Source organism: Erythrolamprus reginae, chromosome 1 (genome assembly GCF_031021105.1).
Source record: "Erythrolamprus reginae isolate rEryReg1 chromosome 1, rEryReg1.hap1, whole genome shotgun sequence".
Lineage (NCBI taxonomy): Eukaryota > Metazoa > Chordata > Lepidosauria > Squamata > Dipsadidae > Erythrolamprus > Erythrolamprus reginae.
In genome coordinates this window covers 265197097-265220373 of record NC_091950.1, presented here as the reverse complement: position 1 = coordinate 265220373, position 23277 = coordinate 265197097, and positions in this window count along the sequence as shown.

Sequence of the window (23277 nt, the reverse complement as noted above, 5' to 3'; positions counted from 1 at the left end):
ACAGGTTTGAACTATTAGCATATTGTAGGAACACTGAAGCTTACTATATTAACCCATATAGCCCACCTAGGCCTGGAGGGAGGAAATCAAGCATCTCCATTATTCTTATAAAGGCTGATGCCAGCCTTAAGAGCCTCAGACCAAGTCATGGCTACTGCTAATTGTGGCTAATGGGGAAGGGGCAAAGCAAGGGATGAAATAGTCTATAGCTGAAAAGACTCATGGGATACAATGCTGCTAAGGCTCATGGGATATTAGACACTCCCTAAAGTAGCATTTCTTGAGGTGTGGCTTGATGCTCTTAGGGGCACAAAATTAACATTATTTGGCAGATATTAAAGATATTTGCTGTTCTCATTTATTTGTTAAAAATACAAGTTTGATTCGTGAAAAATCACATACATATTAATATCTAACTTATGTTAATATCTAATTGTTGCTTATTGTTATTTTTACATGGTTTTTGTTGTGATTCAGCCTGAGGCTGCTCAGGGACCAGCTGTGTCTCTGCTGGCTCCATGCCCGGAGGAGGATGACAGCGCAGAGGAGGGGGCTGAACAGTCGGACGGGGGAGAGGAGAGTCAGGAATGGGATGAAGCAGAACAGCATGAGAGCCTCGGGGGGGGGGCCTCTCCCCAGCCAGTAGCTTGGAGTCATTAGGTGATGACGCACAAGCTGTCATTGACATGAGACAGAGATGTTCAGAGCAACGAAAGGAGCAGTTAAAGAAATATTTTCACCATTGAATTAGAAACAGCTGGGTTTGGGTGTGGTCCTCATCAGCAGGGTTTAAAGGCAGGCAAGGCCTTGAAGCCATGTGGAGTGTTATCAATTGGAGTTGCGGTGACCTGTTTTGATTCTCAGCGTCTCTGATCTTGGCTTGTGGCCTCGCAGTCTGGAAGACTCGTGGGAGGCGTCTGTTTGCTATCTACAGCTTCGTCTTGGCAGCAAGAATCTGGTATTGCTTCATGGACTATTCCCTTCATGTATATATTTGAAGTTCCAGCGTTTTTCCTGTTTGTAAAGACATTTTCTGTTACCTGTGTTTTCCTTGAATTATATAATAATAATAATAATAATAATAATAATAATAATAATAATAATAATAACAACAACAATAATAATAATAATTTATTAGATTTGTATGCCGCCCCTCTCCGAAGACTCGGGGCGGCTCACAACAGACGATAAAACAATATATATAGGCACAAATCTAATATTAAAAAAAAAACTAAAAACCCTATCATAATTTAAAAACCAAACAGCACATACATACCAAACATAAATTATAATAAGCCTGGGGGAAAGGTGTCTCAAATCCCCCATGCCTGGCGGTATAAGTGGGTCTTAAGTAGTTTACAAAAGACAAGGAGGGTGGGAGCAGTTCTAATCTCCGGGGGGAGTTGATTCCAGAGGGCCGGGGCCGCCACAGAGAAGGCTCTTCCCCTGGGGCCCGCCAGACGACATTGTTTAGTCGACGGGACCCGGAGAAGGCCAACTCTGTGGGACCTTATCGGCCGCTGGGATTCGTGCGGTAGCAGGCGGTTCCGGAGGTATTCTGGTCCAATGCCATGTAGGGCTTTAAAGGTCATGACCAACACTTTGAATTGTGACCGGAAACTGATCGGCAGCCAATGCAGGCCACGGAGTGTTATAGATACATGGGCGAATCTGGGAAGCCCCACGATGGCTCTCGCGGCTGCGTTCTGCACGATCTGAAGTTTCCGAACACTTTTCAAAGGTAGCCCCATGTAGAGAGCGTTGCAGTAATCGAACCTCGAGGTGATGAGGGCATGAGTGACTGTGAGCAATGACTCCCTGTCCAAATAGGGCCGCAACTGGTGCACCAGGCGAACCTGGGCAAACGCCCTCCTCGCCACAGCCGAAAGATGATGTTCCAATGTCAGCTGTGGATCGAGGAGGACGCCCAAGTTGCACACCCTCTCTGAGGGGGTCAATAGTTTCCCCCCCCCCCAGGGTAATGGACGGACAGATGGAATTGTCCTTGGGAGGCAATACCCACAGCCACTCCGTCTTGTCTGGATTGAGTTTGAGTTTGTTGCCTTTGCCTTTTACCAGTGTGTCTGGATTCTCTTTTTGGGTTGGTATTGGCTTCTGGAGTGACCCAGACAGAACAGTTTTTATGTGATTCAATAAATACTCTATGAATTTAAATTTTTAATATGGTAAATGTAGATGAATTTAACCCGTACAAATAAAGCACCCTTTGGAGACCCTCCTTAATTTTTAAAAGCAGGAAAAGGCCCAGAGAGCAAAAACTTGAAGAAACCCTGCCCTTAGCAACTTTAAGATGTGTGAACTTCAACTCTGTGTAGACTTCAATGCTGGCTGGGGAATTCTGAGAGTTGAAGTCCATGCATCTTCGAGCTGCCAAGGTTGAGAAATGCTGCTCTAGAGAGAAAGTAGCTTGGACTAATAGGCACAGAATACCCTTTTATTAATAATATTACTCATGTGTGCACCTGGGGACCAATTGAAAACAAACAAGAGCCACTGAGCCAAGCACATTATAGTTCTGCTTCAAAAAAAGAAAAGAAAAAAGGATCAGCCTAAACGCACTCCAGATCATTTAGTGGGGCAGAGAGGACAGTGCCCAACATAAACATGTGGAAGTAAATCAAAATGTACCCGGCAATTCTAATGATTCCCTGGAGTAGGAACAAATATCCTCAAGCTGTTCCTCTGAGCCAAACTTCTAACTGCTCTTAACACTATCAGAAGGAGAGCAGGTATCCAGCTGAGAAAAAGGAAGGTGTTGTTTTTCTACTGTCATGACAACACTTCTCTAGTTTTACCAGGTCAGTTTCATTGACTAACCCTCAGTAGTGGGTTCCACTTATCTTTGCTACTGGTTCAGGAATGGGAGTGCGCGGGCACGTGGGCTCTGCATACACAGAGCACTTTTGATGACATCTGGGTGGGTGAGCAGCACCTCCCGCCACCACCACTACCAATTCCTCAAACCAGTGCGGATTAGTAGCAACCCACCACTGCTAACTCTCATAAAGTTAAAGATAAAGGTTTCTCCTGTTCAGTCATATCTGATTCTAGCAGGCGGTGCCCATCTCTGTTTTCTGGCCAAAACATACATTTCCGTGGTCATGTGGCCAGCCCAGGTGCACAAAATACTATTAATTAAAAATAATAATAATAATAATAATAATAATAATAATAATAATAATAATAATAATAATTTATTAGATTTGTATGCCACCCCTCTCTCAAGACTATTACCTTTGGATGCTTTCAAACTGCTAGGTTGGCAGTTGTTGGCAGAAATTGTTACTGTGTAGGCAAATAATGAGAACTCACCCCATTGCAGGGTGTTCGAGTCTTGAATCTGGGTTGTCAACTTTCCAACTAACAAGTTCAGCGTTCTAACCACTGAGCCATCGTGGCCCCTTAATCCTCATAGCAAGACAAATTCAAGCATTTATATAAGGGTGGATTTTCTGCTCATCGTTGCCAAATAAAAATAGGTAAGGACCCAAGAAGAGCCATGTTCTCATCATATGCTAAATAACTAAATAAGCACACACACACACACACACACACACACACACATTCAGGAATGGATACAATTGACACATGACAAAACAGCCACATACATATGAGTTGAAAATATACTGCTAAAAAATTAATAAAGGGAACACTCACTAACACATCCTAGATCTTGTTCTGTCTGGGTGCCCCCAGACTTCAACACCAACTGGAAAAAGCAGCCAGACACGCTGGTAAAAGCAAAAGCACTTTATAGTTTGAAAAATAAACACAGAGAAAAACCTGTTCTTCCCAACAGGCAGGCTATGAGACTTCACAGCAGAGTCCTGATGGCCAGACAATACAGCAGACTTCTTGCTGGCACACCCACCACTGTAGAGAATAAGACCCACACCTTTTTCCCCCAAGGTTTCAGTATTCAAAGTCACAAACCAGAATTCCAAGACACCAAACATCACAGCCAGGTCCCAGGACTCCCAAAGATAATACTCCACAAGCCAGGAAGGGTGGGTCTGCCTTTTCAGCCTTTCCAGAGAACACCACACCCAAACCCAGCTGTTGCCTCTTTAGTGCTGAAAGTACCTGGCTAATTGTCCCCTTCGTTGTGTTGCTCTTCTCTGCCGGAGATCTATGATTGCTTGTGCATTTTCATCTAAGGAATCCAGGCTGCTTGCTGGGGAGAGCTCCCCCGAGGGGGACTCTGGCTGTCCTCCCTCTCCCTCAGCCTGAGATTCCTCCTCCCCGTCTGCCTGAACCTCCTGTTCCTCATCCTCCCCCTCTGAGCAGGAAGCCGGCAGAGGATCAGCCGTTCCCTGAGGGGCCTCAGACGGAATCACAACAGATCTAAATGAATGAAATATTCTCATTGAATACTTTGTTCTGTACAAAGTTGAACGTGCACAATGGCATGTGAAATTGATTGTCAATCAGTGTTGCTTCCTAAGTGGACAGTTTGATTTCACAGAAGTTTGGTTTACTTGGAGTTATATTGTGTTGTTTAAGTGTTCCCTTTATTTTATTTGAGCAGTGTATGTATATATACATTTAGAATTATAGTATTACTGAATAGTTTCCCCCCCCTGCAAAATTCCACCCATATTTGTAGTTTTATCATCTTGTTCCTATAGAACAGGGATATCAAACGTAAGGCCCACAGACCAAGTGCAGCTAATGGGGTGCTCAAATCTGCCCCACAGCATCACCCTGGAAATAGGAAAGGACTCTGCTGCAGTGCCTCTGGGAGCCAAAATGGGCTGCAGGGGGCTTGTGCGGCCTCTCATGCTCCATTTTGTCTGGCAAACTGCTGTGGGAGGTCATCCATCACATCTCCCCCCCCCCCCCAGCCAGATCACAGAGCATAGCTATAATGCTGAAGAAATTTAGTTTAACACAGCTGTTATAGAATATTGGACTTCAGTTTATAGGATACGAAATATAAATTTGGCTTCTGTTGGTATAAGATATTCTGAAGAAAATGGAGAACTTTTGGCTCTTTGCAATGGAGTCATGTGGTGAGCTATCAGGGTTTTAGTTTGGAATATCTTGCAAGTTAAACATCTTAAGATCTGCCTTGGCTTTTCACAACCAAGCTGAATTTCTCGCAAATTGGAAAGCCAATAAAGCTGTTCAGTCTGAGCTGAATGATATTATTTCTCACTTTGGTCTTAGATTGAATATAGGTATAGGGTGCAGGCTGCCCAGTCATATAACAGTGGTTAGAATGGAGTACTGCAGGCTACTTTTACTGCCTGCCGGCTGCCTGCAGTTCAAATCTCACCCAGCTCAAGGTTGACTCATCCTTCCGAGGTCGTTTAAATGAAATCCCAGATTGTTGGGGGCAAGCCTCCCTGAGTAGCATAGAAGTCGAATAAATACATAAATAAATATGCTGACTCTGTATACCACTTAGAGACGGCTCTAAAGCACTGTGAAGTGATATACAAGCAGTGAAGGGCTACCAAACATTTTACTACCACACTGTGGGCGTGGCTTATGCAGGACGCCCTGTATTTTCTTTCAATATCTTTCAGTGTGAATTGGGTGCTCTGGGGTAGAGCTCCATTTTCGCTACCCCATTGCATTCCCCCCATCCGGGCAGTAGCCCACACCGGTATACAAGTCTGTGTTGTTGTGCTATTGCTATAGGGAGGGCAATAGATTAGGATCCTAGCCAAGGTCCCTGATTCATTAGCTCCTTTGCACATATTCTATACCTTGACAATGTAGAGGGGTGTAGATATTCATCATGCTGTGACCAAGCTCTGGCTCCCAAATACATAAGTGTCTTCTTGGTATCTGGTTTCTCAATCAGGTGAAGTGGTGATTTTTTAAATTTTTCCTCAATACTTCATGAGTGTTTAAATTCATAATTAAAATTATATTTTCTTGCTAATGGTTAGATCTGCATTTTTCATCTAATTTCATTTTTCTGGTTTTAAATATTGCTGGATCAGTTTCAGGTGTTGTGTCAGGTACACAAGGATTCAAAGCCCAATACATCATAGTTTCTGAACGTTAAAGACATGTTTTGCATTAAAATGTATATTTTCCTCCCATAAGGTACAGATTTTGCATTTTTTTTTATTCTGAAGACTACATTTCAGAATTCAGAGAACTATATTCCTATCTCCCTATAGCATCTAAGAAGATAAGTTAGTTCTCTTAAAGGTGAAGATAAAAAGCAAACTCAACACTTATTTCCTGGTTTCCAGTAAATCATTTGCCCAGGTCTTGAGAACCATTGAAACAATGAGTATTTTATTCTATCCTCTTGCTACAGTCTGCCTGTTTATATCTTCAATAACCATCCCTTGAATATTAATGGTATTTACAATGTTACATTCTCATGAATTTAATCCTATTTCCATATATTGTGCTCTCTCACTCTACTATATTAATCTCTACTCTACTGAACTCTACCATATTTATCTCTGCCTTTCTAAACCTATTAACATGATTTGCATGAAAATCTTATAAAATGGAAGAGTCACATTATTTCAAGCAGCAACTTAATTTCCTGAATGCTATGCAGGAATGGAAGAAAAATTCCACAGAAAAAAGCACACAGAAATATTAACATTTATTGAGTATGAAATTGATGCTCACAACTGATATCTAATAGAATATTTGCGACCAGTTAATCTGCCCCAAATTCTTAACATTATAAGCTTGAGATTTGGGACTCTGGTTATGAAAGATTATTTCTTGATCTATTTTCCTTAGACCAGCAATCCTGTCCATAACTTTATCTTCCCTTACACCAAATTAGCAAATCACATATATAAACAGGTCAATTTGTGCTGGCCTCATAAATCTGAGATAGTTCAGCCTATGACCTTTACAATAAGGTACCTATATTGTGCAGAAATGAAAACATTAGCAACATCTTGCTAATTTCACCATAAACGGCTCTTTGCTTGATGAATTTACAGCATTTGAAGCTGAACAAATGACTTTGGCTGCCTCCGTCTCTGTGGCATGAATCCTTAGAAAAACAAGATTTGCAGCTTTAAGATGCCTTGCATCTGGTAATAGATCAAAACTAAATAACATTTTATTCAGTAAAGTAAAATGTGTATATGCATAAATCAAAATTGCCCTCTTATTGCACATTCATAGATTGCAAAGGCAGCCAAGGGATTTTAATTCTAAACAGCCTTATACCTGCGTCTAAGTCAGTCTTGTAACAGAAAAATGAAGACCGTTGGCAAGCAGTGCATTAATCAAATGTTGAACAAGCCCTGTTTATAATGCAGGGTTACCACATTACTTAGGCCAGATTCCACTAGGTTGCTCTAGTTTTGCATGAAAGCATAGGAAAGTAGAAGCCAAAGGACCATTAAATTAGCACAAGGTGATATAGGAGTGAGGTGAGGGTTGAGTTGTTCTAATCTAATATGTGAGATTGTACAATTACCCCCGGAAGCCGAGTAACGACGCTGAGACATGTTGTGGATTAAATACAGGTCATTTATTGAATTAACATAAATTTAAATAAATTTTAAAAAATTTAAATACGTTAATTTAAATATTTAAATTCAGAACGAACTAAGGACCTGCAGAGGCCAAAACTAACGGGGCGGAAATTCCTACCAGAAAATTCCTTGGCAACTTTGGGCAAAATTCCTTGCTGAACCAGGTGAAGGTACCACCGTCACCTGGATCCAAGCCACGCCCCTTCATCATGTGGGAGGAGTTCACCCTCCAATCCCCGTGGGAAATTGGATCCGGTGATTCCCATGGACATCCTCTCTCCAATCCCTGACGTTGTTCCAACCTCTAGTTCCTGGAGAGAGGCGGTCCATCACCCTTAAAAGGATGCCCAAAAGGAGCATGCGCAGTCACTTCTAATTACCCATTTCCGCCCCTAACCTGCCACGGAGGGGGGTCAGATCTCAATCTTGGCCCCCTGACCCCCATCCAGCCTCCTAAACTAATTCCTGGAGGCACCTCTGCAGGTCCAACAGGAAAATGGCGTTCCCCTCCTCTGAGAGGTGAACGCCGTCGGCCCGGTAGAGCCAGGTCTTTCAAATTTTATCCAGGGATGTTTTACTACAACCCCCCCCCAACTCCCTAACGACCTTTCCAATGGCCTGGTTGACCCTTAACCTGGCCTGTTTAAAGCTTTAGGGGATACAGGTTCCGCCAGACCAATTCTGGGAAGAATCCAGACCATACGATACGTGTGTCTGGATACGCAGCAGCGATGGCCCACCGCCAAGCCACTCAGAAAACTGAGGTCGTTGCTCTCTCAGATCGGCACCGGCCAGAAACAGGGGGAGGAGCCCAACCCAGTGCAGGCCCCTGAGACCCATCCAGACGACATCAATCTTCCAGCCCAGAGACTGCTGCGATCCGATGGAAGACCTCGCAGCAAAGCATCCGGCCCAGAAAACAAAACCGTGGCCACAGAGCCACACCGCGGGCCAGGAACCAGAAACGGCTGAAAGACAAAACAGACAATTAAACCAGCCGATACCGAGGACCCTATTGGGGGGGGGCATCTAATTTAATTTTAATTTAATTTAATGTATTAGACTTGTATGCATGACTATATTATTTCTCTGTGTTATATGTTATTTCTCTGTGTTATATAATAAATGTGCATTTGTGGGTATATGTGGGTATATGCATATTTATTTTATTTTTATTTATTTTATTAATTGGATTTATATGCCACCCCTCTCTGAGCATGGCACAATTACCCAGCACCCTTGTTATAGCTCAATGGCCAACAAGAATACACAAAGATGGGGTCACATGTCATGGACTATATTACCCAAAATGCAATCTGCAGCTACATTCCCCTAATGCAATATCCTAAAGAAACAGCTCCTAATCTGAGCTAAATATCCCTTTAGTCAGCACACCTAACTTTTGGAAACCCATGTTTTTCAGTCTTCTTGTGAGAAGCAACCCTAAGGAGAATATCTTAGATGATCTTGCATCCTCTCTTTGTCCAAAAACATTGAAGGAGCCAATCTACTCCTCAGATACCTCTTCTTAGTCATAAACATCAGCTCTGCTTTTCACAGAGCTGTGTTGTCTTCCATTCTTCCCTAGAAATGTCACATTTGTAATCTTCAATATCTATTTAATTCTCAAAGGAAAAAAAATTAACTACAGATAGTGACATATTATAATGAAGGATAGTTTTAATAATGACTGTGCAGCCATTGCTCTTCTTTGCAAATTCCAGATTAATATTTAGCACAAATTTTGAAATAAAAGGGGCCGTGTTTGCATTAAAATCTCTGCAGGACTAAAGTTTGCACTGATAAATAGATTTGACTCAGAGCATATTTGAAGATCTCTTCCAGCATGTCAGCAGAGCCAATAACAACTTGAACTTTGCAGATGCCTCCTAAGTGGAAAAAAAACTAATAAACTAAGGACTACTGCATTGGGTGATATAGATTGCAGTTTACTTAAAAAGAGACCAGGTTCCTCTTGGAAGCTGGGTGACCTACTCAATACTTCCTTCCTTCCATCTTAATAAATATTTGACTTCTGAACTCCAGATACTTTTATAAGAGCTGCACTCCCAGCATTGATCTTAAAGACAAATATAATGACCTTTGGAGTTTACTATTGATTACTTTATGTGTTGCTTAATGGATGGATTCACACTAAACCAGTCTATTTCCATGCTTTAGAAACATCATTTCAATCAATAAAGTAATTGTGAGGTACTTACAAAGAAAGGAAAGACTTGCTGAGATTCAAAGGAATTTCTCCCGTCCTTTGATTTCATTCAGGTAATGTTTCTGTCCTTCTGTTGTAATTTTGATTATATATTGCTTCTGTGTACCCTATGACAATCATTAAATGTTGTACCTCATGATTCTTGACAAATGTATCTTTTCTTCTATGTATACTGAGAGCATATGCACCAAAGACAAATTCTATTCTATTCTAGTCTATTCTATTCTCCAAATGAATGCTCTAAAACTTGCATTTCCCATCGATGGCTCTTTTCCAATGTTTCTACAATGGTTGTGAAGATGGACTCTTCTCAGACTTTCAGTCCGATATAAAACATCCTTTCTAAGACACCTGATCAAATGCAGGGGTGAAATTCAAAATTTTTCCCTACCAATTCTGTGGGCGTAGCTTGGTGGGCATGGTAGGGCCCAAACTGCTTAAGCTGTTTATTTGATTAGTTGTCAACCCCTTTGCACATTTAGAAGCCTAGAATCCTCCAGGGCAGAGCTGGCTCAGGGATTCTGAGAATTGAAATCCACAGGTTGTAAGGAGGGCATAGTTGCCTACCCCTGCTCTGGAGCTAAATCTGATTACAGTGGTCCCTCGATTTTCGCGGGTTCGAACTTCGCGAATAGCCTATACCACGGTTTTTTAAAAAATATTAATTAAAAAATACTTTGCGGGTTTTTTTCTATACCACGGTTTTTCCCGCCCGATGACATCATATGTCATCACCAAACTAATAATTTTTGCAAATAAATAACAAAAATAATAATTATTGTTAATAAATAATTATGTTTATAAATATCAGGATCCCTAAGTGTCTTATTCAATGGTGAATACCAGTAATAATGGTGAGTAAATGGTTGTTAAGGGAATGGGAAATGGTAATTTAGGGGTTTAAAGTCTTAAGGAATGGCTTGTGCTACTGTCCATAGCCAAAAATGGTGTATTTACTTCCGCATCTCTACTTCACAGAAATTTGACTTTCGCAGGTGGTCTCGGAATGCATCTCCCGTGAAAATCGAGGGAACACTGTATCTGCTTTTGCTCAGACCTGATTCAATTAAGAAGTCAATATTTTGACAATTCAAAGTCACTATATTCCTCCCCTATATTTAATTGGTAGTTTACAATTTTATCTGCCAGCTTGCCTAGTTAAAACAAATGCAAGTTATTACATAAATAGGCTTGGAGATATAGGGCAACAATTGTTTGCAAGATTTTGCATACTTTTCCTTGCAGTCTTGCCATTCTTTTCACAGTCCAAATAGATATAGAGATGGCATTCTGAACAGCATAGGAAGAAAAATATTTTGGAGAAGAGGATCTTCTGTTTTCCTTCCCTTCCCTTATAATTATATAGTGCAATCATTAATCATTCCTACTGTCTAGGGTCTAGGGTTCTTCATTCCATTTCTCCAAAATTGAATCTTGGAAGAACAATCTTACTCCTGGGAGGTTGTACCCACCTAATAAACAGTAAAATGTAAACCTGAAGATACCCCCTGTTTGACCCTATGAAAAATGTGCACTTTTCTGTACTGTAGTTGAAATGCCAAGTGCCTGCCTTGTGGAATGTTATGGTAATTTAGCTTAATAATTTTATTGAACCCCATAGACATAGGGAATGCTATAAAAATAGTTACTAAAATAAATTGTAAAAAAAAAAAAAACTTTTGCAATCCACTCAACAGATATGGCCGTGATCATAAAACCCCAGCTCTCTCTCTATCAACAGGATCCCATTAAGAACCTGTACTAGACTCTATTACTTTTTTAAAAGTTATTTTGAAGCTATCCTAGCCCATGAATCTGAGAAAGCATGCACACACTTTTGAAATGATGCTTTAAAAAACTTATTTCGTTTATAGTAGCTATAAACTGACATATAACTGGAATCCAGGCAGTGATGAATGCCACTTTGTATGTAGGATGGTCCCAACTGGTTTAGAGGAAGCTGTGAAAGCCAGCAGCGTCAGGAATAGTCTGATCTCTTGGGGGAGATATTCTACAGGGCAGGTGTTATAGCAGAAAGATGTCTCTTCCTGAGCTCCACCAGATGATACTCCTTGGCTGATAGATCTGATGGAATCCACAGCATGCCCATCCTCCCAGATCTCATGGGATGGGTGAAGAAATTGGAGTGCCTCAGAGGTCATCCAAAAAGTGCAACCAATGCCATTTCAATGCTATACCCAGGTCTGTATCCAGACTGAAGGAGGTCCAGATAATCCATCCAGGATCCTCTGAAGCTGTGTGTGACCACATTTTCAACCGTAAGAAACAATTATTATTATTATTATTATTATTATTATTATTATTATTATTATTATTATTAATTAGATTTGTATGCCGCCCCTCTCCGTAGACTCGGGGTGGCTCACAGCAATAACAAGAACAATGTAAGAACAAATCTAATAATTTAAAAAACGCTAAAAAACCCATTATTAAAAGCAAACATACACACAAACATACCATGTATAAACTGTATAGGTCCAGGGGAGATGTGTCAGTTCCCCCATGCCTGACGGCAGAGATGGGTCTTAAGAACTTTACGAAAGGCAAGGAGGGTGGGGGCAGTTCTAATCTCCGGGGGGAGCTGGTTCCAGAGGGCCGGGGCCGCCACAGAGAAGGCTCTTCTCCTGGGTCCCACCAAATGACATTGTTTAGTCGACGGGACCCAGAGAAGGCCAACTCTGTGGGACCTAACCGGTCGGTGGGATTCGTGCGGCAGAAGGATTTGCAACATTCTCTAGAGAAAATTATCTAGAATAGTTGGATATTACCTTAATATACAATGTTGCATAAATATAAAATCCAAATTCACAGAAAAACTTTTAAAAAATCTCTAGGCGTGATTTTTACATGCTATGCTAATTCCTACACAGAAATGTTAGGAAAAATTCTCTCCCAGCCTTAAAAAATGAACTGTTGATTTATTTCTCAAGCTGAGATGAAAGGCTAAGTCGTGGGTTGCTCTTAGTTTGGCCTAGTTCTAAGAACTGGTAGCACCAGCTGTGGGAAGCTCCGCCCACCCACCCAGGATCCTTCTGCGCATGCACGAACCAGTAATAAAGGGTTTTAAAATCCTTTACTGGAAAGGATACCATAAACCAACCTTTGTACCCAAAGTCTCAGCAATAATTAAAATAGTAAAATTAGCATTGTTTTCGCTACCAGTGAAAACCACGTCAGATTAGGATTTGAAACCCCTGGTTCTAGATAGATAGATAGATAGATAGATAGATAGATAGATAGATAGATAGATAGATAGATAGATAGATAGATAGATAGATAGATAGATAGGTCAGATTAGGATTTGAAACCCCTGGTTCTAGATAGATAGATAGATAGATAGATAGATAGATAGATAGATAGATAGATAGATAGATAGATAGATAGATAGATAGATAGATAGATGATAGATAGATAGATAGGTCAGATTAGGATTTGAAACCCCTGGTTCTAGATAGATAGATAGATAGATAGATAGATAGATAGATAGATAGATAGATAGATAGATAGATAGATAGGTCAGATTAGGATTTGAAACCCCTGGTTCTAGATAGATAGATAGATAGATAGATAGATAGATAGATAGATAGATAGATAGATAGATAGATAGATAGACAGACAGACAGACAGACAGACAGACAGACAGACAGACAGACAGACAGACAGACAGACAGACAGACAGACAGACAGACAGACAGACAGATAAGATAGATAAGACAGATGGATGGATAGATAGATAGATAGATAGACAGACAGACAGACAGACAGACAGACAGACAGACAGATAAGATAGATAAGACAGATGGATGGATGGATAGATAGATAGATAGATAGATAGATAGATAGACAGACAGACAGACAGACAGACAGACAGACAGACAGACAGACAGACAGATAAGATAGATAAGACAGATGGATGGATGGATGGATGGATAGATAGATAGATAGATAGATAGATAGATAGATAGATAGATAGATAGATAGATAGATAGATAGATATATCTAGATATGATAACTCGCCTGTTTCTTCCAATCACAGAATAATTACCACAATGCCTAAGAAAAGAAGAAAACAAGAGGGTACCTATAAGAATGAAATGAACAGTCAATTGTGTATTTGGGATGTTTATCTAGCCTTTAAAGCAGCCAATAATACTTTTTAGCATTCTTGCATTTTTACAACTAATTCAGCAAGGTATCTTTGCTGGGTGTGAATTATGAAAGCAATATAATAACCGAATTATAAGTATTCATACCTTTCCTAAAACTATGACATTTGCAATAGCCAGCCGTACATTGCTTCCAGATGTCCATTAAAAAGTTAGGTCTCTTTATTTACTAAACCCCAGGAGCCCAATTATCAATTTTACACAACAGTAACAGTTGTGCTGATTTTGAAGAATTTATTGCAGTGGCCAAAAATAAAACCCCAAAAACCTCTTTGGAGATCAATATAATTTGTTTATCTGAAAGGACACAGAACTCAGTCCTTTGCTAGATTTAGCATCCTTTCTGCACCAAAATGGTGAGTTATGGCAAACTGCCTCATACAGCAATTTTCACTGGCAGAAAATCATTTCTGTGCATTTTAATTGCACCTGCATTTTTGAAGGAGACTAGCTGTTAATAGTGGGAGGTAGGGCAGAAAAAGACCGCAGATTCTATACCTTGCAGATTGATCTCTACCTGGGGGAAATCAGTTGATCTCCATAAACTATGGAGCTGCTGAATAAACTAGTTCATGCCAGAAGGAAAAAAAATTCCCCTTACTTTTCCTGGGGAAAAGGGGCTTGTGCACATCATCCTCACCTTCTTTGTATTTTTTTCGGACATGACAATTCTAATTTCACCATCTTGTAGGACAAAACAAATCATTAAAATCTACTTACTCCAACTGTTCCTGAAATACAAGCACTCCGTTAATCCAATAATGGTTTAATTGTACATTTTTATTGCCAGCTCCGAGAATAAAAGTGGTTAGAATTGAGTGGCAGATGAGGGATTTTTTTCCTCTGGATTTTCTTTGCTCCACAACTGGGTTACAGGAAGCCGATTGGATATTCTTCTTCTACCTCAGGAGGAGGGGGGGAAGGAAGTAGTAGAGGGCAAAGAACTGCCTCCATGACATACCACAAAGATTGTTGCTAAAGGATTATTTGATAATTAAATAATTAAAATGGAAACAGAGAAAGAAAAGCCACAAATGAATGAAAACATGCTTCTAAAACGAAGCTGGTAAAGGAGGTTTGCCTCCAACATGTGGGTGATGTTTGCTACCTTATGTAGTAACCTGGTGAAGGTAGGCCTTTACTAAAATGTGTTGAAGGTCATAAGTTCAATTTTGATTTAATTTACAGCTCACCTGATTCATAAAGTTCCAGGCAGGTTGCAACATTTCCTTATTTCATTCATCCTCCCCCAACACACCTGAAATGGGCCATTAGTCTTTCCATTATGGAGAACTGAGGCAGAAACAGCGTGACTTTTTCTAATAACATTGAGGAAATCCATAGCTCACTCCAAGAATCACTTTTTCAGTCACCTTTCATAATTTCTCAGAACCCTGGAAATTTATCTTCAGTTGCAGCAAAGTCAGGCAGAACATTCAGTGACTTCAAGATTGCATACCTATACATGTCAGCATTCAACTAAGCACTCTGAATAGCTTTGAGAATACACGAAAATAGCTATCTGGTTTATTTGTTTTTCAAACATAGCGCAGTGATGCCAACTGCCTTGCTAAAAACTCTGTGACATCCTCCTATGAGGGAAGGGCTGAAACATGTTCTAGATCAAGGGTGTCAAACTCAAGGTGCTAAAATCTGGCCCGCAGGTCCAGCCTGAAAATAGCAATGGATCTGCCTGCCGTGCTTCTGGCAGCTAAAACGGGGCATGGAGGGGGCTGTGTGATTTCCCCTGTGCCCCATTTTCAGCCTGGATGGCCTCCTGCGGCATCCTGGAGCCTCCATCCATGACTCGTTTTGGCCAGCAAAGTGCTGCAGGAGGCCATTCAGGGGTGTGGGGGAGCATGTGGTTCCCCTTGCCCCATTTTGGTCAGCACGGTGCTGCAGGAGGCATCTATCCCATTTCTCCCCACCCCCAGCTGGCCTGCGGATGAGAATCACAATGCTGATCCAGCCCTCTTATATTCAAAGAATTCCAGTCTGACAGAATGTTCTAGATAAGGGGTCAGCAATCCTAAAATAGCAAAGAGCTATTTGGACTCATTTCCCAGAGAAAACAAAACATCGGAAGCCACAAAACCTGGGTGGGTGTGGCCAACTTGACATCACTCCCACTGAGTCACATGACCACCCTAGCTAAACCTACCCAGGTTTTATGCGTCTGTTTTCTATGAGAAAAAGGTATCTGTCTCTCTTTTTCTCTTTCTCTCTCTCTTTCTCTTTTTCTCCCTCTCATCTTTCTTTTTCTCTTTCCCTCTCTTTATCTCTCTCTATCTCTCTCCCCCCCTTCCTCCCCACCCCTCTCTCTCTCTCCCTCTCCCTCCCTCATCTCTCTCTTTCTCCCTCTCTCTCCCCTTTTCTCTCTGTGTGCTTAGGAACAATCACCACCCCCTGGCTTCTCTTTGGCCGACCTTTCTCCACTTCACCTGACTCCCTAGCTGACTGTGGCACACTTAGGGAGACCCTCCTCAAAGCACAAAGGCGCACACAGAGCGTGGTTGCCAACTCCTGTTCTAGATGATTAACCACATCTAAGAAAGAAAATATCTATAGATGTTCCAGTGCAACATATCATCTGAAAATACATTCCAGCCCTCCTCTCACAGCAAGGTTACCATGTGTGTTTGAAACAAAATCAGATGGCCGCAAAATTTGGATTCTACTATAGGCGGTCCTCAGCTTACAGCCATTTGTTTAGTGACTGTTCAAAGTTACAACAGCAATGAAAAAGGTGACTTACGATCAGAGGTGGGCTGCTGCAGGAACGGCTATGCGCAGCTCCATGGCTCTGGAATGCGAGTGTGGGATCGAGCACAATTTTGCTTCCCACACCTGTGCAAGATGTAAAATCTCACATGGGGACGCGGTGCGGGTGCATTTTGGTAGTTTTTTTGCTTCCCCGCATGCATTCCAGAGCTGCAGAGCTGCATGCAATTAGCCATTCTGGCAGCAGCCCACTTCTGCTTATGATCAATCCCTGTAGATATGCAGCATTCCAGTGATCACAGGATCTAACTTTGGGTGTTTGGCAACTGGCAATTGGCAATCTATTTTTGATATTTGCAGCATCCTGGGGTCATGTGATTGTCATTCATGACCTTCCCAGTCAACTTCCAACAATCAAAGTCAACAGGAGAACGCATGTGGTTCGCTTAACAACTGCAGTGATTCACTTAACAATTATGTCAAAAAGGAAAATCCTGAAAAGGAAACTCACTTAACAACCGCCTTCTTAATAATAGAAATTCTGGTCCCAGTTGTGGTCATAAGTCGAGGACTACCTGTGGTCACTTTGCAAGCCAGTAAGACTTTGACAGAGGAATCTGGCATGCCACTGATACAGCTGCTCAGATGACTGTCATTAGGCAGATGGACATCATGGGAAACCATGGAAACTTAGATTAGTAAGTGTTGTGCCGGCATGATTCAACCGCCTGTAATTACAGGGTAATTAGTCCAAGAAGACACATACCACATGATAAAAGGAAAACCCAAAAGTTTTTATAAACAGAAAAACAGAAACAGCTCCCTTTTTAAATGTCAAAGGGATTTTCTGGTACACACAAGGCACAGGTGAAATGCAATCCAATTGCTCACCCAATAACTGGGAAATTGAGTCCAATTCTAAAGTCCAGAGAGTCCACACACAATCTTGAACAGCACAAAAACCATGATCTTGACGAAACAATGAATCAGATAAACTGCCACAAGGCTAAAACAGCACGCTGTTCTTTTTATCTGTAGCACTAATTACAGCAGCCCCACCCAACCACAGGTGGCCTCATTTTCTCTTGTAATAATCCTTCAGTTGTTGTCTCCTATGCATCACTCTACGTATGCGTGGATGTGTCATTAATTCTTGTTCAGAATCCAGAGATGATACAGATGATTGATCTCCTCCTGGGTTGTCTACCAAACTCCCCTCTTCCCTGTCACTCACGCTTCCTTGGTCAGAGGAGGCTTCATTGGCAGATTCCATTGGGAGCAAAACAGGCCTGTGGCATGTGGATGTTTCCCCCACATCCACCTGCACATTCCTTGGGGCAGGAGCTGAGACAGAGCTAACCACAACAAGTAAGGCTGTATGGGACTGGATCAGAGTTTGTTAAATGTAACCATATGAATATTCCTAATTGCGTCAGTGCAATATTTAAGAATCTTTTTTTTTAATGCCTCTTGTGTCCACCTTTCTAACTGGATAGTTGGAACAGTGCATAAATAACAATAAACACCATTCCTTCAAGTCATTGCTTCACTCAGGATACTACCCAGCTCTTTGTTTTCACAATACATACAATTTTCACACATAGGTCACATACAGATTTTGCTACGTGCAAATATATAAAGAAGATGGAGGAAAACATTTTAAAAGGAAGGAGAGAAAGTGAGCAGCAGAGCCCTTTCAGAATCTAATTATGAAGATCCATTGACTACAGAATGTTATATGAATATTTTTCTGAACACAATATACAATAAAATATGGTAAACGGGGAGACTACTCCAGAAAGGTACTCTACAAATAAATATGTGTGACAGATGGCTTATTTGTAATTTGCCTTCCAATATCCCTTAAATATCTCATTTTCTGCAGATGCTGCTCCTTTCTCACAGAACCATTTTTTTCCCCTCCCAAGTTAAGTTACAAGAAACTGGATTCTTTTTCCACAAAGGGAAACCACACTACATTATATTGCATGTAGCGTGACAGAACTCAAAGAAAAAGATGCTGGAAATGATTGAGCAATTTGCAGAGCGAAATCCCATCTGGGTACTTTTACTGGGAGTGTAGATTTGAACTGGTGCCAACTGCAGCTCAGAGATGCCATTGACTCTGATGCAAAGCAGTACGAACACATCCTTAATTGTTAGAGACAAATGTTTACTATTACTACCCACTGTTTGCCAACGCTGCCCTTTCCATAGTAAGCTTGCAGCAGTGCAAAAGGCCATTTATGACAGTCTTCTGCAGCAATTGCTTTGCTTCTGGATCAGGATCAGAGGCATGATTCATGTTTTAATACCAAAAAGATATTGAAAATGGAGATAAAAATGAAACCAGAATTTTTTCTTTGCGGTTTAATGGAAAAAGAACTAGAGAAAAAATTGGAACTTTCTTGCTATATATGTTGACAGCAGCAAGAACAGAACAGAACTGAACTGAACTGAACTGAACTGAATATGATTCTTTATTGGCGAAATGTGATTGGACACACAAGGAATTTGGCCTTTGGTGCATATGCTCTCAATGTACATAAAATAAAAGATATATTTGTCAAGAATAATGAGGTATAATACTTAATGATTGTCATATGATACAAATGAGAGTTTTAGTGGGTATATATATATATATTTAGTGGGTATATATATATATTTAGTGGGTAGATAGATAGATAGATAGATAGATAGATAGATAGATAGATAGATAGATAGATAGATAGATAGATAGATAGATATTTTTTATGTCGGATCACCCTGGTATAACAAAATACATTTAAAAAAACATTTGACATATATATATATATATATATATATATATATATATATATATATATATATATATTTGTTTTCGTAGATTTTCAAAATATTACATGGGGCAAAACCTGAACTCAGAACAATCTACATATATATATATATATATATATATATATATATATATATATATGTCACATGTTTAAGCTGAATTTGAAAATTAAGGGAGACTAGGATAGATCTATTTCGGCCTTATTTTGGCCTCATCAGCTAGCCATACCCATATATATGTATGTATGTATATATATATATACATACATACGTACATACATACATACACATAGTAAAATACATGATGAAAATACATGATGAAGGTTATAGAAGAGATACTCATAGTAAAATATATCTATGAAAGAATAGAAAAGAAAATATAATAATAGAACATATCAATGAAAGAATAGAAGAAGAGATATAGGAATAGAAGAAAGGTATAGGAGATATAGGAGAGCAATAGAACAGGGGACGGAAGGCACTCGAGTGCACTTGTACTATAGTGCACTTGTACTCATACAGTCATAAGTAGGAGGAGATGGGTAATAGGAACAATGAGAAGACTAATAGTAATAGTAATGCAGCCTTAGTGAATAGTTTGACAGCGGTAAGGGGATTATTTGTTTAGCAGAGTGATGGCGTTTGGGAAAAAACTGTTCTTGCGTCTAGTTGTCTTGGTGCACCGTGCTCTATAGCAACATTTTTAAGGTAGGAATTGAAACAATTTATGTCCAGGATGTGAGGGGCCAGTAAATATTTTCGAGGCCTTCTTTTTGACTTGTGCATTATACAGATCCTCAATGGAAGGCAGGTTGCAATAGTTGTTTTTTCTGCAGTTCTGATTATCCTCTGAAATCTGTGTCTGTCTTGTTGGGTTGCAGAACTGGACCAGGCAGTTATAGAGGTGCAGATGACATTCAATAATTCTATGTATGCACATAAAGGGAAGGACACTTTGATTCCTACTATGAGCGAATGATTGCAGAAGTTGATGGAGTTGGCCAAAATAGCAAAATTGACCACTTTGATTAAAGAAAAGAACATAAGTGCTTTTGTTTCCACATGGGAACCGCTTCTGAACTTCCTGCTCCATGCGGAGAATGAAATTCTGACTTTGGGTTTTACTGATTAGACTGGTAGATCTTTATAGAAATGACTTGCTCATATTATTACGAAAAAGCAAAGCTTGTGATTTGATATTAATGCCTTGTTTTACGGTAACAAAGAGAGTGGGAAGTCAGTGCTTCATTTTCTTTCTTTTTTTCCTTACTATTCCTCACCTCTCCTTCCCCTGTTCCTTTCCATTGCTTTCCTTATTTGTATTTTGTATTTTACATTACTTTGGAACTCAATAAAAATGTTAATGACCAAAAAAAAAAAAAGAATCAGAGCAGTGAAGGGCTGTAAAAAATTTTACTACTGCAGTTTTGATGTGGATTATTTTGTGGGTGTGGCTTGAGGGCCATGTGACCAGGTGGGAGTGGCTTGATGAACATGTGACTGGGTGTGGCTTAAAGGTCATGTGACTGGCTTAAAGGTGGCCAACTTGACGTCACTCACATCAAGGGTTTGGGTTAGGGTTAGGGTGCCTGACCTCTCCTCGCCTCAAAGAGATACAATTTCCCTATCCATTTACTATTATTGAACATCCAAAATATACAAAATATAAAAATTGAATAAATAAAATAAATAAATACTGTTTAATTCTATGTATATATGCCATACTTATATATACATACATGTTCTGCTGGGCTCTCGGGTAGGAGCCTCCCGAAAATTCAAGGGTACAAATTTCAGACACACACAGTTTGAAAATTCAAAACAATGTTCTTTATCACAAAACTCAAAATAAACTAAGCACTTGTATTGCAAAGAGCACTCATCCCAAAACGGGTAGTCTGTACAATTTCCCTTAAGCAGTCATTACTGTACTTAGCCAGCAGCTGTGAAGAAACTTCACACCCTTTCTTCTTCCAAGGAAGTGACACACATACACACACACACACACACACGTTGCTCTGCTTTGGTTTTAAAGGTGTGAAAAATCAACAAACAAAATCCAGAAAACAGCAACACAGGATTCCTGAAGAACTGGGATCAGATACTCTTTCACAATGGCCAAACCCACATGCTGCTATTTATAGCAGCAGCCCTAATTACTGGAGCCCCACCCAACCACAGGTGGCCTCATTTTTTCTTGTAATAATCCTTCAGTTGTTGTCTCGTATGCATCACTCTACACATGCGTGGATGTGTCATTAATTCTTGTTTAGAATCCAAGGATGATACAGATGATTGATCTCCTCCTGGGCTGTCTGCCAAACTCCCCTCTTTCCTTGTCACTCATGCTTCCTTGGTCAGAGGAAGCTTCATCGGCAGATTCCATCAGGAGCAAAACAGGCCTGCGGCATGTGGATGTCTCCCCCACATCCACCTGCACATTCCTTGGGGCAGGAGCTGGGCCAGAGCTAACCACAACACATACACCGAGATGCACAAAAACATACATTACCTACTATATAAACTGTATGTGAATGTACACACACACACACACACACACACACACAGCTCTTCTAAAATTATACACATTCAACTTCATTTACTGCGATAGGAAGAACATACCCAGAGCCCAGAAGGTAAAAAAAGAAAAAAAAATCAAAACTTTTCTACCGGTTCTGCGTACCTGACCGTACCCGTAGGAGCCCATCACTGGATCAGAGGCATGTGCAGGGAAGGCAAATGACAAAATCACTGTCACACACCCATATAAGAGTGGTGGTGGTTGTGTCACTACAACCCACATTGCTTTCATAGTTTTTATTAAAATGATAGAACCTGTTGATGCCTCTGATTAGGAGCCCAGATTACTCCAAATCTGTAAAGGTTCGGAATCACTGATCCTTATTTGTTATTTACGATGCTTTCCTCTAGGCACAGAACATTTTATAAAGTCATTAAACACCAGTGATGGGGATGGTGAAGCTATAAACCTGTTTTTCAGGGAGTGTAACTTAGTCTATTTAAGGCTGTCTTCCTAAAAAAGAAACAGAGACCATCAATAGTTCCCCCGCTGATGCTTTCGGTATAAGCTTCTCCTGTCATTATTATCTTTCACAGAATAAAATAAACCAAAAGTACATCTTGATAATTGTAATAAGATGTCTGACTCCAGAGCCGTATCTCCTTTGCACAGTGGAAGACTACGGAAGAACGCGGCGAACACTGCCGAGGATGGAGTTTTCACTAAGCCATCTTGTTTCATTCTCAACATTTCTTCCTTCACCATCATAAATTATGGAATAACAGAATATTCGGGGAAAATACAGCTCAGGAAGAATATCAACAGAATTGGTCAAAACATAATTTTGCAGGAGCACCTGCAAAGAGAGTTGTTATATATTCTGTGTTTGCAAAAGAATATCTCTCTCTATCTCTTTCTTTCTCTCTCTCTCTCTCTCTCCCCTCTCTCCCCCCTGAAAATTATATCAACCAAGTTCCCATAAATAGGAATAAATAGGAAACCTTTGCACACTTTGATAAATTTAATGTGATAGCATTTATTTAGAGTATTGTGTGGCTCTTCAGAAATGGCCATCATTGCTAAACTACAAATCCCAGCCAGTATCAGCTGTTCGAACAATCAGGATTGGAAATAATCTGGATTACTGAGATTTAATAAATTGTTATAGATTGATATAGTGTGGTTATTTTATTCTTTTCAGACTGCAGCAGGCGAATGATGCTATCTTTTGTTCCAAACAATTGCATAGACATTAGTCTATATATTTGTGTTGTAATACAAAATTGAAAAATACAGATCTCCATTGCA